Source organism: Accipiter gentilis, chromosome 30, assembly GCF_929443795.1.
Source record: "Accipiter gentilis chromosome 30, bAccGen1.1, whole genome shotgun sequence".
In the NCBI taxonomy this organism is placed as follows: domain Eukaryota; kingdom Metazoa; phylum Chordata; class Aves; order Accipitriformes; family Accipitridae; genus Astur; species Astur gentilis.
In genome coordinates this window covers 5,801,978-5,816,192 of record NC_064909.1, presented here as the reverse complement: position 1 = coordinate 5,816,192, position 14,215 = coordinate 5,801,978, and the positions used below count along the sequence as shown (strand labels likewise).

The 14,215-nt window shown below is 42.8% G+C and overlaps 1 protein-coding gene across 7 annotated transcripts in view; it reads left to right on the top strand.

The window, feature by feature from the left end:
- The first annotated feature begins 416 nt into the window (after window positions 1-416).
- Window positions 417-14,215, top strand: part of PPM1B (protein phosphatase, Mg2+/Mn2+ dependent 1B) — a 63,531-nt gene continuing 49,732 nt past the window's right edge. For 6 of the 7 annotated variants that reach the window (XM_049833974.1, XM_049833973.1, XM_049833976.1 and 3 more), the window contains exon 1: window positions 417-524. The gene's annotated coding sequence lies outside the window, so the exon portion shown is untranslated. Of the gene's footprint in view, window positions 525-1,405; window positions 1,464-14,215 lie in introns of those variants that run through there. The other variant, XM_049833971.1, reaches the window with a different exon arrangement.

The window sequence follows — 14,215 nt, the reverse complement described above, 5'->3', positions numbered from 1 at the left end:
GTTACCAAAGCAGAGGGGAAAGGCCCAATCAGGAAAAAGCTTTCGGGCGGGGCTGGCGAGTGAGCGGCGAACGGATCGACCAATGACGCTGAGGAAGGGTAGAGTCAGCAGGACGGACGGCCAATAGCCGCCGGGAGGGGACGGGACGGAATGAGCGACGGGCAGCGGCAGCCAGTAAGCTGCGAAGGACGTGAGGCGGCCCGGCCGGGAACTGCAGCGGGGCGGTGGGGGCGGGGCAGGGGGCCGTGCCCCGCCCGCCCCTCCCCTCCCCTCCCGGAGCGCTCTGACGTGGGCGGTGGGGAGGGCGGGCTGAGCGGCGGCCTTTGGGACGGGGGCTCCCAACATGTCCGCGCTGCTGGCGGCGCTCGGAGTGCGCGAGCGGGCGGCGACTGCGGCCGGCGGCGGCCAGCGCGGGGCGGCCCGCGCCTGAGGCCGAGCCAGGCCCCCCGCCCCCCTCCCCTTACCCGGGCCGGGCCCTGCAAGGGCCGCCGGGGGCCCGGACGCCGGCGCTCGTCCGCCGACAGGTACAGGGGTCGGGGCCAGCGGTGGGGCGCGGGCGAGCGGGTCGCGTCCGGGCCGAGGCAGGCAGGGAGGGGGAAGGGGCCGAGAGGCCGGGCCGGGCCTGGGCGCGCGCGTTATCGAGCGGCAGGGCCTGCGCGCCTGCCGTGGGAAGCGGGGGCTGGCAGCGCCGGCCTGCTCCGTGGGGCCGGAGGGGCGGCGGGCGAGGCCTGCTGCGTGTGCCTCCTCCGGGGAGCGGGCAGGCGCCGCGCGGGCACGGCCTTCGCCTCTGCCCGCCGGGGGGAGAAAGGAGGGCCGGGGGCCGCGCTGACACGGCCTCCCGGCGGCGGAGCCGGGGCTGCCGAGGCAGGCGCGCGGGGGAGGGCCGGCGGGGAGGCCGAGCCCTCCGGTGTGGCTGGGGCCGGCGGGCCCGCCCTCTGTGCGCCGCGGTGGGGCGGGCCGGGGCGGCGGGAAGGGGGGCCCGGCGACCCAGGCCCCGCACGCCGGCCGCTGCCGGGGAAGGGGCGGGGAGGGGAGAGGGAGCCGGCGGGCCGGCCGGCCGGCCGGCAGACCCGGGCCCCGTTCGGCGTGCGGGGCGGGGAAGGGGCCGAAGGCGGCCGTCGGGCCGGTAGCTGCGTGCGGAGCGGGGTTAGGGGACGGCGGGCCGGGCCTGTGCACGTGCATTGGCTGGGGCCGGGGGAGTGGCGGGCCGGGGGCCGGCGGGGCCCGGTGTTGACCGACGGGGTGGGGTGGTGGGAGGTGGCGAGCTGCGGGTACGGCCCTAGCGTCGGAGGGGGAAGCTGTCGTTAGGCCTGGGTGCTTGCGATGAGCTGGAGGTGTGCGGCGGGGATGAAGTCACAGGCAGATGGGCAGTGCCAGGGCACCTTTAGCGTGGAAGGGGAAAGAAGTTGAAGGCGCTTCTCTGTTGTAGTTTGGAGCTTGCTGGCTCTGCGAACCCAGTGGAGGTAAAAGTGGATATACTTCTACTATAACCTGTAGCTAGTCAAAGGGAGGGTGTCGTTTTGGTGGGCTGGAGGCAGCTGGAAAGATCTGTCTGTGTGTTGTTTTGTGTGCTGTGGTAGGTAGAGGGATATGCAGATGGCGGGTGAAACCACATGTTTTGAGGAATAGTGGTGCACGAAGGCCTATGAATTTAAGAGTGGTAGGTAAACAATTTTGTGTGTGTTGTGAGAAGCAAGGTGATAAGTTGGCTGGCTTCTAAGTTGTGGAGGAGGGAGGCTTTGGGTGGTAAGCCTATGTACAACTTACAGGCACAGTGGTAACAGGTTGCTACAAGGTTCTGAACTTGTTTTGTTTGGTGGCCAGTGTGGTTAAACTTAATGTGCAAGACCTTCGTGTGTAATATGAGATGGTATGTGGACAGAAAGGCATGCATGTTCTTACTGTGTGTAAGTTGGTTTGTCTGCTGCTTTTGCTGAGCGTTGAGAGATGCCTGGCTGTCACTAACTCAGTGAGCCCTGTTTTTTGTGTGTTGAGATGGACTAGGGCAGCAAGCAATGTGGCCTGTGTCCCGGGAACATGAGAGAAGCTCTGAATTGGTCTCACCTATGATGAAATTGAAAGTCTGGATGTTTGTTGTTTAAGCCATGGGATACAAATTGGAGAACATCTAGCAAATGCCACATGTTGGGGTCATGATAGTGCTGTTTGGAGAAAAGTCTGTGCATGTCCTGGGGAGTTGTAGCACTGTAGGTATCTGTATTTGTGACAGGTGTCAGGCATTGTAAATTCCTGTCTATAAGAGAATCAATGCACTTGTGGGTAAATTTCCAGGGATTATCATGGATTATAAGAAAGTGAGGGGGCTTGGGTGGATATTTAGAAGTAGAAGTGAATGGTGGAGTCTTTGAAAGGTTTGTGTGCATTTGGAAAGGGGGGGGGGGTAGGATGAATTTGTGGGGATTATGCATATACAGGGTAGAGATTATGTTAGGCTGTGTATACATGTGTGTATCAGGTGAATGGTATTTGTGCAAAAGGGAAACTGGAGTTTTCGTATTGCTGAGTTAGTGGGAACTCTAGTCTGTGTATGGAGAGAGGAGGCAGGCATTTTTGGCTGAGGCTATGAAAAGTTGAAATGGTGTGGGGGAGGGACGATGAACTGGGTCCGGGGTCCCAGGTGTGTCCTGAGAAGGTGGGAGGCTCTGGGGATTCTTTGCTCCTCATGGTATGGAGAGAAGTATTTTATACCTGTGACAGCCAGTGGAAAGTAAAAAAAAAAAAGTGAATGAAGATAAGGCAATTTGTGACTGTTATGAATATTAGCAGATCGAAGGTGGTTACAGAATAGTCGGGGGGGTTTCTGTTAAAGGCGCTTTTTTGTTTGTTTTGTTCTGTTTGTTCCACTGGGTAAATTGTCCATTAACTTTAAGGGTAAACTTTTGCTGAAACTAGCACTTATAATGGTGTTGATAGGTCAGCAGCTAACTAAAAGCACTTAATGTGGTGTAGACAAGCCTCATGTATGTATGTATGGGCTCAGAGGCTCGAATGTGTCTATTATATACATTTATTATATTCATTATATATACCTTAACACTTTAACTGACTGCACGTGTCCAGAAGGTATGAAGTCTTTTGGACTGGATGTATGCTTATGTTTGAAAGAGGGTTAGTGCATAAACATTTGAGGGTCAGAGATCTGTGAGAAGACTGTCCGTTTAGAATGGAAGGATGTTTGCGTGAGGTGGAAATGATGAAAAATTGCGTGTGTATCCCATGTTCTGTGGGTTTGTGATAGTATGTATTATTTGCTTACACAGCCCCTCATTTCTTGTTCTGCACAGTTATTGAGAGGAGTTTGTTATATAGGATAGTGATTTAATTAAGGAACATAGTATCAAGATGAGGGGAACGGAATTAATGTAGTATGGAGAGGGCTATATAGTGAGTACATAGAACCCATTTTTCTTTTATTGCGGTAGCTGTGAGGTGGTCGGTTACTGAGGTAGGGAACTAGAGAAAGAAAAGAGTAGTCTCATAGTATAATAATCCTGTTCCCTTCTTGTCTCTGGAATTATCATTGTTCACTTAAAGTTTTCCAAGGGTGGTCACTAGTGTGTGCTTCTGACTTACTAAACTTGACATCCAGTCTTGCAGAAATATCACCCCATCACGATGGAAATTAAAGCTTGTGAAATCTGTTTGTTGAACGTAGTCTTTTAAGGTGCTCAGTGTCAAGAACTACCACTCTCAGAGGGGGCGATTGAGAATAGTGAGTATTTGTTACATGAATGTGTTGCCTCCATATTACAAAAAGGGAAAGGCAGTAAAAATCCACTCAATATTAGATGTAAAAATCTGTGTCTGTGAAGCATTTGTATTATAATAATGACTATCACTCTTGGAGCAGGGATTATTTAGACTGCAGCAAGGGATGGAGTTGTATATAGAACAATGTTCAGAGAATATTGTCCATCTTGAATGAAGCAAACTGCAGAACACCTAGCTGAATGCTACTACCATAATGTTCCTAAGGGAGGTGCATGTGGGTTTTTTTGTGTGGTTTTTACATAGTTGGTTTTGGTGTTTTCCCTCCAAAAAACTCTTGAGAATTGAAATTGATCATTTGGTAGTGTCTTGGATCATCAGTCCAGTAGGAATGCTTAAATCTGCCACATAGGCCTGCAGCTGTAGCTTAGTAAGTAGTAAATAGCTGTTCTTTTCCAGTCAGCACTGGAAGATAGCTAGCTAACCATTGGTTTTTGCAAGCACAGTCCCTTCCAAGTGAATGGGAAGGCCTTGGTTAAAGAATCCAAGCTCTAAACACTGTGTGGGTTGTAGAGAGTGATTACTGTAACAGGTCATGCATATCTTTGTGTCCATAGTTGTTTTTTTCCTCTGATATAGATTCTTTCTGCCTGCCACCTTGATACCATTAAGTATGCTTTTTTCTTTTTTTTTTTAAATTCTTGCCACCTTGTCCAACAAGTTTTCGCATCTCTCTGACTTAAGTGCTGCACTAGTGTTTCTCCACTTCTCTGTGAAAGTAAAGAAGAATCCTTCAGATCTTGGTCCTTTTAGCAACCCAAGTGATTTGATCTGAATATTGGTCCTCTCAGTAAATTGGAGGAGAGCAATGGTGATTTCTTTGGAAAACTGTTAAAGTAAAAATTTTTGTTATCTTGGTTCCTTCTCTATTTGTCACTCTTTTCATTCTGTGCTTCAGTTGTTTATAATTGATCATCTTCAAGATTTGGCTTATAGATGTACAGGGTGTGAGTTGTGGCTTCTTCCTTCTCACTGTCTGTTAGCAGTGTGAATGCAGGATAAATGTTTTATGAAGCTTCAAGAGAGGTCTGGTTTAGCCCTGGTCTTCAGCATATCTAGTATGTATATAATCTTCAGGGAATTTAAATTCAAAATCTGGACAAGTCATTGGAGGTTCTTAATTTAAAAAAAAAAAAAAGCCACCCAAATTCAAATAACATCAGACTATAAAAGTCCAGAAAAGAGAAGTTTGCATGGGCAATGAAAGATGTGCCCCTGATGCAAGAACAAGGATGCTGAGTTTCCAAAAAGATCATCAAAACTGTTTTTCTTTAACAGACAACCTTGCAAAGTCCTCAGCTATTTGTCCGACATCTTTCAGTCTTGGGCAGATATCTAGCATGGGAAACCTTGGTCAAACTGCGTGAAGTTTTATATTTATATCTGTGTCATGTGCTAAAGCCAAACAAAAATTGTGAAGAATTAATGAGTGTCACTCCAAAAGAAAACTGGTCTGAAAAGCTTTGCATGAGATGATAAGAAATAACTGAGCTGGTGTAGCTCATCTCAGTTTCTTGAAATGAGCAGTTCAGCTCATCTCAACTTCTTGAGATGTGATTGGCATCATGAAACGTAAGGGTTGCCAATCAGTGTAGGTTAAATTAGTATTCTGGCTCTTAGAAAAACCTACGCTGGGAGAGAAGGCACAAAGATATTTTAATGTAGAAAAAAATGATAGAAGGGAAAGCCCCATGTCTCAGCGGACAACAGCCTTCCTTATAATTTCAAAGGAAATTATTCATGCCCTGGTATTGTTCTGCTAGGAAGAATAAGTCACCCACAACTCTTTTTCCCTATGCATCATTAGTTTCTCATTAGCATTACTTCAGCGCGGCATTTTATGGTGTTACTAGTTACTACCTCATGGCCTAGGTTCTCCCCATCTTTGATGGGAAATAACCTTTTCATTGAGGTTTCTTTCAAATAGTACAACTAGGTGCTTAAGTTTGTGTTCACAAGTGTTAACAGGAATTCAGCTCAAAAACATAGCTTCAGGATGTTTCAGACTAGGCTACTGGAGAGCCTAAGATGGCTCTTTAGTGTGTATGGTAATGACAAGTCAGTGACCACAAACTTCCAGATAAGTCACAAAGGAAAGCATTGGTCTTTCCTTGCAGTTTTCAGGGGATTAGTGTGTTAACAGAAAATGTTGTCTTCAATAATCCTACTTCTGTGTCTGCACCCCAGTGTAGGAAGTTGACCTTTACTGAATGTAGAGCAAATATGGCTCTGCAACATTAGTATATGAATTAATTGTTTTTATTGAGGTAATGAAGTAAGATGATAATGATTTGTTGAGTAGGGGAGGTAACACTTTATTGTCATTTGTTCATACAATACTGCTTTGGCCTGTTCTCACCAGCTTGTCTGTCCTGGTAAAGCCAGGTATTATTTATTCAAAACTCATGATGTTGTATTTAAAATTTTGTATAGCAAAAGAAAAATTGGTGACTGGAGAGAACAAATATCAAATGATAGAACTGTTTGTAAAGAACTGATATTTTGATTCAAGTGGAAAACTGAAACAATGAATATTATGTTCGTCAGCTTATTCAAAAACAAAAAAACCTTTTCTGGGCAGCTTTGTTGGTTAAGCTGATGTGCAAGTAATATAAAGCATTATCGAGCACATGCTGCTCTTCCTTTCCTATTACTAGCTACAGTGGAGCCATTGATGTGGGTTATTGGGTTGTGTTTTCACTGTTATTTAAAAAGTTTTATAAAACAGTAAATGTAGGTGATGCATGAAGTGTGTAGATCTTGAGGGTTTTTTAACTTTATTCAGAGAACTTTCCTAGATGTATCCCACTAGCTTCGGATTCTCCTAACTGTAAAGGAGTGGAAGCAGAAGTGGATGGGTGGTGAGACACTGCTGCTATAGTTACTCCAGGAAAAGGAACACTCAAATTCACAGTGCAGCCGTCCTTTTTAGGGCTAATGTGGTGTGCATTGGCAGCTTAAGTCTGTGGGTTTAGTTACTGCTGCTTGAGGCTCTCAAATGAATGGGCAGTATCTGCTACATTGATTATATTTACAATAGCAAGCAGTATGCTGCAAGTGAAGATGATTGTAGAGTGAAGCTGTAAGTTAGGCCCATTGTCTATGGTGTGTGTACTTCATGGGGCTTTATTTTAGATGAGTTTTGGTCTGGTTCTGTGGACCGAGTATAGTCCAAACATTACTGGGTATTAGGTGTTTTCCCAGAGTTTTGGTTTAGGTTAATCTAAGAGATATCCAGATCATGTGTTCAGAAACTTCTTTGAGATGTGAACAAAAGCACAGTAAGCGGGGTGACTCAGATTTACTTCAGAAAGTGTGCTTGTGATCCAAACTAAAGTGCCAATATAGACGTACCAACTGGATCTCTAAAAGGCACCTTGGAGCATTGCAGAGGGTGTTGAGCTATGTGGGGGACTGGATTCTGCCTTCTCTGTTCCCAAATTATTGTCCCTAGTTTTGAAATCGTGTATGAAAATGACTGGTGTTTAAAACTACAATAAATTCTGGAAAGTAGTTCTTTCATGGTTTTAATTCAGTTAATCAAGAATGAAACTAGCTGTGTGAGCAACAGGTTGTGAAGCCTGACTTCCTGTGGCTTTGTGTCTTGTGGTTGGATTTTTCTGGGTATGCTGTATTGTGAGCTCTGAAAGTACTTTCATGTGTTTGGGGCACTATCTGTCCTGTTGTCCTGTATGGGAAGTTGTTTTTGGTGACATAGCTGAGATCCTGCTGGCCTTGTCCTCAAGGGGCACTAGTTTGGATGTCTTTCCTTGATGTGTTTATTTCCACAAAACTCATAGGATCTGATTATCTCTGAAATATTTACCCTTGTGTTAACTTCTGAATTGTGGCCAGTTTCAATAAAACTTGAAGAGGGAGGGGGAGAACGACACACACTATAGCTTGGCTTCCTAAGGTTGTACTTTATTTATTTTCCACTAATGCTATTTCTTGTTTTACTATCTTTTTATGTTTACCACTGTTTAAAATTTCTTCCGGAAGAGTTAAAAGTATTTCCCCCCACATTTCAGGCAACATATCTAGAAGTAGGGAATTGTGTTCCTAATAGCATTCTTAGGGAATGCTAAAAATCTCTTCTTTATAGGATAGATAAAATTCTTGAAAGTATCCAACATGCTTATTAAACCACCTCCAAATAAATACGGACAGGTCTAAAATTGCCTTTGATATGTATTGTAGCCTTCTGTAATACCCATTGGTACCACATGCAGTAGTTTTGGACCATGATTCTAAGAGAGAAGTGAATGAAGGTTTTGAAAATGAATGATGCATTGAAGCCTCTGGAGTGTAGCTAGATTGGATTTGAGGGTGGTAGATTGGGAATTGGAGGGGGCAGGGATTTATGTTTGTGATGGCCCTTGTGACCTTGAAAAGCTGCTGAAGTTGTAATGTGCTTTCAAATGAGAAGTACTGTACTGAAGCTATGTGGTACAGCAGGCTGAGTTCTGAGAGTTCCATCTTCAGTGTATAAAGCTAAAGAAATTGTTCCTTTTGCTTCTATTTTAAGTGGGCCTATACTCAAAGCACTGACTTCAGAGAGGTTCTGTAAAGGTATGAAAGGTGAATCTAGCACAGATGTTACTCAATTTCTTTCTGCGACCTTTCTGTTCCTGGTCTCCATTTCACTAATATAGTAATAAAATACTTGTTTTATTTCTTCTACTTCCCAACAGGAAAGACCATCCTGGTCAAAAGGTACTCTGCATACCAGTTTGTGCATAAGACCTCACTTCAGATATGGTACTAGTTGCAGACACTGGTTTCTACTGTCTTAACATTAAGTTTCTCTGTGGTGCATTTGAGAAAAATTGTTTATAGCTGATTTTTCAGGAAAAGGGTACTCTTCTTTAGTGTGTGTATTCAAGACAAACATGAAGTGTTTTTCTTATTTCAGCTGTTGTAAAACTTGAATCTACACCTAATAGAAGTAGTCCATTGACTCCCCTAGGTAGTGATCAGTCCTGCATCTTTAAAAGGCAAAGAAGCTCCATCTATCTCAGTAGAGCCCCAGTGCACAGTACAGTCTAAGACTCTCAAATGTCTCACTTCAGGTGTCCTCAATAAGAACTGAAGTGACACCTCTAAGGAGGTTATTAACAATGTCTAATTACAGGTGGGATTTACAGGCATCTTTAGTGTTATCCAGTAATTGTGGGACTACTGTCTATAGGTGTGTCAAACTGACTCCTCAGTTGTGATGTTTATCCATTTGCTAGCTTGTTATGTTTTCTGCGTCTTTACCACTTTTCCAGGAGACATACTATAGCAAGGGATTTTTCGTTTCACTTTTCCTTTTCTCTGAGATGATTGATGTCATCCTGCTCTTTTCCTTACTGATTGCTTAGGCTGGTGGATGAATTTATTGGAATCATCCAAAGTCTAGGTTGTGGCTGATTATGTTACTCTGAGGAGCACTTTTTCTAAAGTAGTAGGGGGTTATGCCTAAAACTTCAAATAGTAGGGGGTTTATACATAAGCAAAATGAAAACAATCTTGTGAAAACAATAGCTAGAGCTGGGGGGGAAGTGGGGGTGGGTAAAACCTGTTCTGTAAATTCTCCATAAGTGTACTGTAAGTCGAACTGCCTAGAAGTTTATAGGCATTCAGTCATTTAAAAGATGCTTTAATAATGGCAATTGCTTGTTTTGTGGGAGGTTTTCTGGCCAACCCTCCTTAAGATTCTGTGCATCTCTTCCAATGTAAAGAAACTGGAAGCAGTTTAAGGTGACTCTGTCTTTTAATAGTCATCTGTGGGATCAAGGAAAAGACAAGCATACCACTTTTGCGGATGATTATGTTGGAAAGAGAATCTTTCACAGTGTTTGCTGGAGTCAGCTGTGCAGTCTTCTCTGCAGGCAGGCCTTGAGAGCTCATCTGTTTTCTATAAATGGTAAAAGCTATAGTTTAACATTTTCCTATGTTTTAAAATTGAAATAATAATTAGGCTTGTGTGTGATGTGGAAGAAAAGTGTTGTTAGGACTCTGCCATAGTGACACTGGTGTTTTGTATCCTACTTTTAGATCATAGTAGACAATAGAATTTATTTCACTTCTGTTTCCCCTGTGGTTTGCCTTATGCTGAACCATGTCTATGCTTCTGTATGTTTTATTACTATGTTTGAGTACAAGAGTGATGGAGGTTAAGAGCTGTTGAAGATCGGTAACTAGCTTGTAACATTAAATCCAATAGGGTGACTTCACACTTTCTTAACTAGAATGTACCAAACACAAGCAATTCTAGGCCAGAGAAGAACTTTTCTAAAATATTTAATGAACTCAAAATAGTAGCTGTTGTTAACCATGATAGCTTACTATTTGGTTTTGACTATTGTTGCAGTATTGTTTTAAATTAAAGAGAAAAAGGAATACTGTCGACGTAGAATATCTGGCTTTTGGAAGGAAGGGGATAAGGTTACAGACTGTCAAAACAATTTCTGATGATTTTTTTTTTTAACATGAAGTGAAGTGGGCTTGAGTTACGGAGTCAGAGGGGAAGAAATAAAATTCCAGTATAATTCAGGATTCTTGAAATGTGCTTGTGCGCTGCTGTTGCCAATGGTAGGGAATAGAATTTAACATGGTCAGAGAAATGTCACTGGAGAAAGCACTCTGAAACTATTTTTTAAACCCTTTATTAATTTATATTTGGAAAAGATTTTCCTTGAAGAATACTGTATATTCTTGGATGTATTTAATGACCATGCTATTTTCAGTCTAAAGTTTTCCAGATTTCTGAATCTTTACAGAGGGAAAGTAGGGCTCCTTCTGGGAAAAGTACTAGTCAGTTACTACTTGATCTTTTTTCACTGTTGTTTTGTTTTGTTCAGGGTTACCAGATTCAAATATGTTTTGTATAAACAAATGTAGCAATTCCATAACTGAAGTAACTTTTTTTTGAAAGGTGTCTTAAGGTTTCTCCAGACTTGAAATGTGGTTATGTTGTCAGTTTCACAAAGAATATGAAGCTAATTTGGAAAACTTCTTGATTTGTCTCTCCATATTGTCCCTTCCTCCATAGGTCTTGTTGGTTTGTTTATTGAAGCACTGATTAAAACAGAAGCTATTGCATACAAAGCTGACATGACTGCTTAGGTCTGTCATGAATTGTCAGATTTGTGCTTGAAGCCTTTCTAAAGTAAGTAATGGTCCTAGAACACTGTATTGGAATCTCCATCATCCTTTTTGGCTATTTACCTTCTTTTTAGTCTTATGTTACCACTAGTACAAAAAGAATCAGTAAACCTGGACTACCTGTGAGCAAACTTTCTTCTGCAGAGTTTATTTTGTTCCAGTTCCAGAACTGTTGATACTTTCCACTTAGTGTTTATCCTTTCCTTTCTTTGTGTCAGAGTCTGATACTGTTACTGCAGGATTGAAACTGAAGTGAGGTGGGAGAGGAAATGAAAAGTAGTGTCCTTAGTAAGGAAGAAAACTACAATGCCTTCTAAAGAACTGAAGTAATAAATTCACTGAGAACTTAAGAAAATCCAGAGAATACTTGAGTAGGCAGAACACACTATTTGTCGAGGAGTATTCTTCCTTATTCTCTTGTCACAGGGTTCTGTTTTCTGTTCATTTTTCTGTTCATCATGTGAAAGATTTTTATCAGCAGATATGCAACCTTTTATTACCAAGTTCTGCTGTCTGCCACTAGCCTACTGGAATTATTTGCCTTTTAAAGGTAACATGACTCTTTGATACTGGCATGGGTAAAAACCAACAGATGCAAGTTGACTGACATCTGTATTGCTGGGTGAGATGGGGGGGCTTTTTTATATTAGTCTTCATTCTGTCTCCTTATTTTTGTTGATGTGTGGTTTCTTTGAGCTTATTTTCTGCTATTGTGTCCCTTAAGAGTTGGGAGAGAGTGGGATAAGATTTAGTCTATAGGGCTTTCTCCTGAGCTGTGTAAAAAGTTTGGGATTTTTTTCACCCTGAACTGTGAAACAAGTCCTGCAGATAGTGCATGGCATGACCTATTCTTATTATGGATTTAAGGTGTCATGGAATTGGTAGACTTGCATCACTGTTACTGAGGAAGCAGAGATTCCTGGAAGGTCTTTGGGTGACTGAAAGGATGTACTTGGTCTAAACTGCCATGTTCAGAGAAGGAAAGGAAAATTAGAGTAGGCTGATGTGACCCAGAAGAATTTTTCCATGAAGAGGGGGGAAAAAGCAGTAAAGCTTGTTTGGTTTAGCTGCCAAAGGGTAGTGCCTTCAAACCCCTAGAGACTGGACAAAGGTAAACCCAGCACAGTTAAAGAAATAGCCAAGCTGTAATTCAGTTGAAGCTGAGTTTTTAATTCTGAGTTTCTTCTGTGTTGTTTTGTAGTCATTAAACTTTATGCTACTTCAGTGAGAGTGCTGGGCACTAGATACATTTGCTTCCTTTGTCAGCCAGGCACCGTTGTTATTTCTCTGCAGCTGTTTAAAAACAATGGATGTAACATCTTGGAAGCTGGCTAACAATGTACACAATATACCTTTGATTTTGTCTCTTCATTACCAGGAGTTCGTTCCCTCTACCCAAACATCTTTCTGGTACATGCTGCCTAGGTGGTGGGCATCTGGTATTCTTCTTTTTAGTTAAAAGTCCTTGGAATTGTTTGGGGTTTTTTACCACTTTTCAATGTTGATAAAGTACAGAAAAGAGACTTCTTGTTAGGCTTCTGCATGCACTCAGGCATTTGCTTCTGGAACCCACTCATAATCCTGACTGTTTCATTAAGGAAGACTTTCTCGTATAATTACCTAAGTATGTTAGTACTGCTGTATTTCTGCAGTCTTCTACCTCTGACGATGTGCTCCTCTTCCTCCTCATGCTGACACTTGGCTGTGTCTCATCTCATGGTGAGAGAGAGTTACCTGATGTATGTATGTTGTGTATCTATTGCTGAGGTTAATTTTCTTGTAGTTTAGCTTCTTGAATCAGCTTGCTACATGAGGATATGAGAGCAACCACTGATGCAAAAATTGGAGTAGAAAGTACATATGGCAGGAGGAGGGTTTACAGCAGTTATCAGTTTAGCTTAGCCTAACTTCTTATAAGACTGCACTCTGAGATATTTCAAAAGAGGTTCTTTTAAGGTGTAGTTGTTAACATTGTTTTTTAACACTAATGGTTTGGATACCTGATGACCTATCTTGCGAGTGGAAGTCCTAAGTTTACTTGGAATGTTGCTGCTGATGAAGAGAAGACCATATTGGAAGTCATGTAACTGTGACAGTGTTGGCAGTGTCACCAGCCACGTTGCAATCCTAAAAAGAACATGCAATTAAATGTTGATGCTAAAACCTCTATTATAACTAAATTAAAAATGCCAATCTCCTCTTTTGGATTTTCCCCAAATGCATAGCCTGCTACAGATGTTGATATGGTTCCCTTCACAGCAGTCATTCTGGTTTAATTAAACATCAGCACTTGCTGACAAGAATATCTTTATTCTGTAGGCACATGAGAATACAACAGAAACCAAAACTTTACATAGCAGAGGTCATGGTAAGGAGTTTGTCAGAAAGTTCCTGAGTGAGTCAAGCTGTTTTTCTGTGCTTTTTGTCACGTTTGCAAATTTCCTTAGGGGATAAGAGGACTGCCTCTGCTCATCCGCTGTGGTATTGGCATTGTTCACTGCTTAACGTGGAGCTAAAGTATCTTATCTATTCCCTGCTTCAAGTGTAAACTTTGGGGAGCTGCAAAGGGACTGAAGTACTTCGGGTGAAACAGGAGTAATCTTATCACTGGTAGAGACTAGAGTTCGTGGTTGTTTGTCAGTCACTGACTGGTTTTTGTGTCTAGGAGGTTGTGAATTTGTTCAAGTTCAGAGGGCTTGGTAAAGTGGATTTTCTTTCAATACAGTCTGGGAGAAATTCAAACCAGCTGAAAAGATGTAAGCAATCTAAATTTCAGAAATTCTTTCTAATGTGCATAATGAAACGTGTTTAAGTTTTTTCTTGGCCATTTGCTATTCTTTTCCACTCCTTTGTCTTCCCTTTCTCAGCCACCAGTTTCTACAATAAATTTTAGGTAGAGTTACGAGCACCAAGTTTTTCCTTTTATAACCTCTGCTGTTACTCTCTTGTTGCCAGATACCTTGAAAATTAGCCAGAAACTCAATTGCTTGATGGCTGTGTTCACTTGTTGAGACCTGCTTATTTTTATGCGCAGAGTTCTTTTACTTAGGCTTTGGAAGATTTGTATTCTGCAAATTGTTGAAGCCTAGAGATGCTTCCTGTTCACTGTTTCAGGCACCCTTGCTATGTTATATAATAAAGAAAACTTTCTATTTCACTTGATAAAAGTATTAAATACTGCTTTACTTGGATAGCACTATCAGTAAGTAGTTTATATCAACATGTAGCAAAACATTTCTGGGCCCTTGACAAAGAAGGTGACTGGAAATAGTCA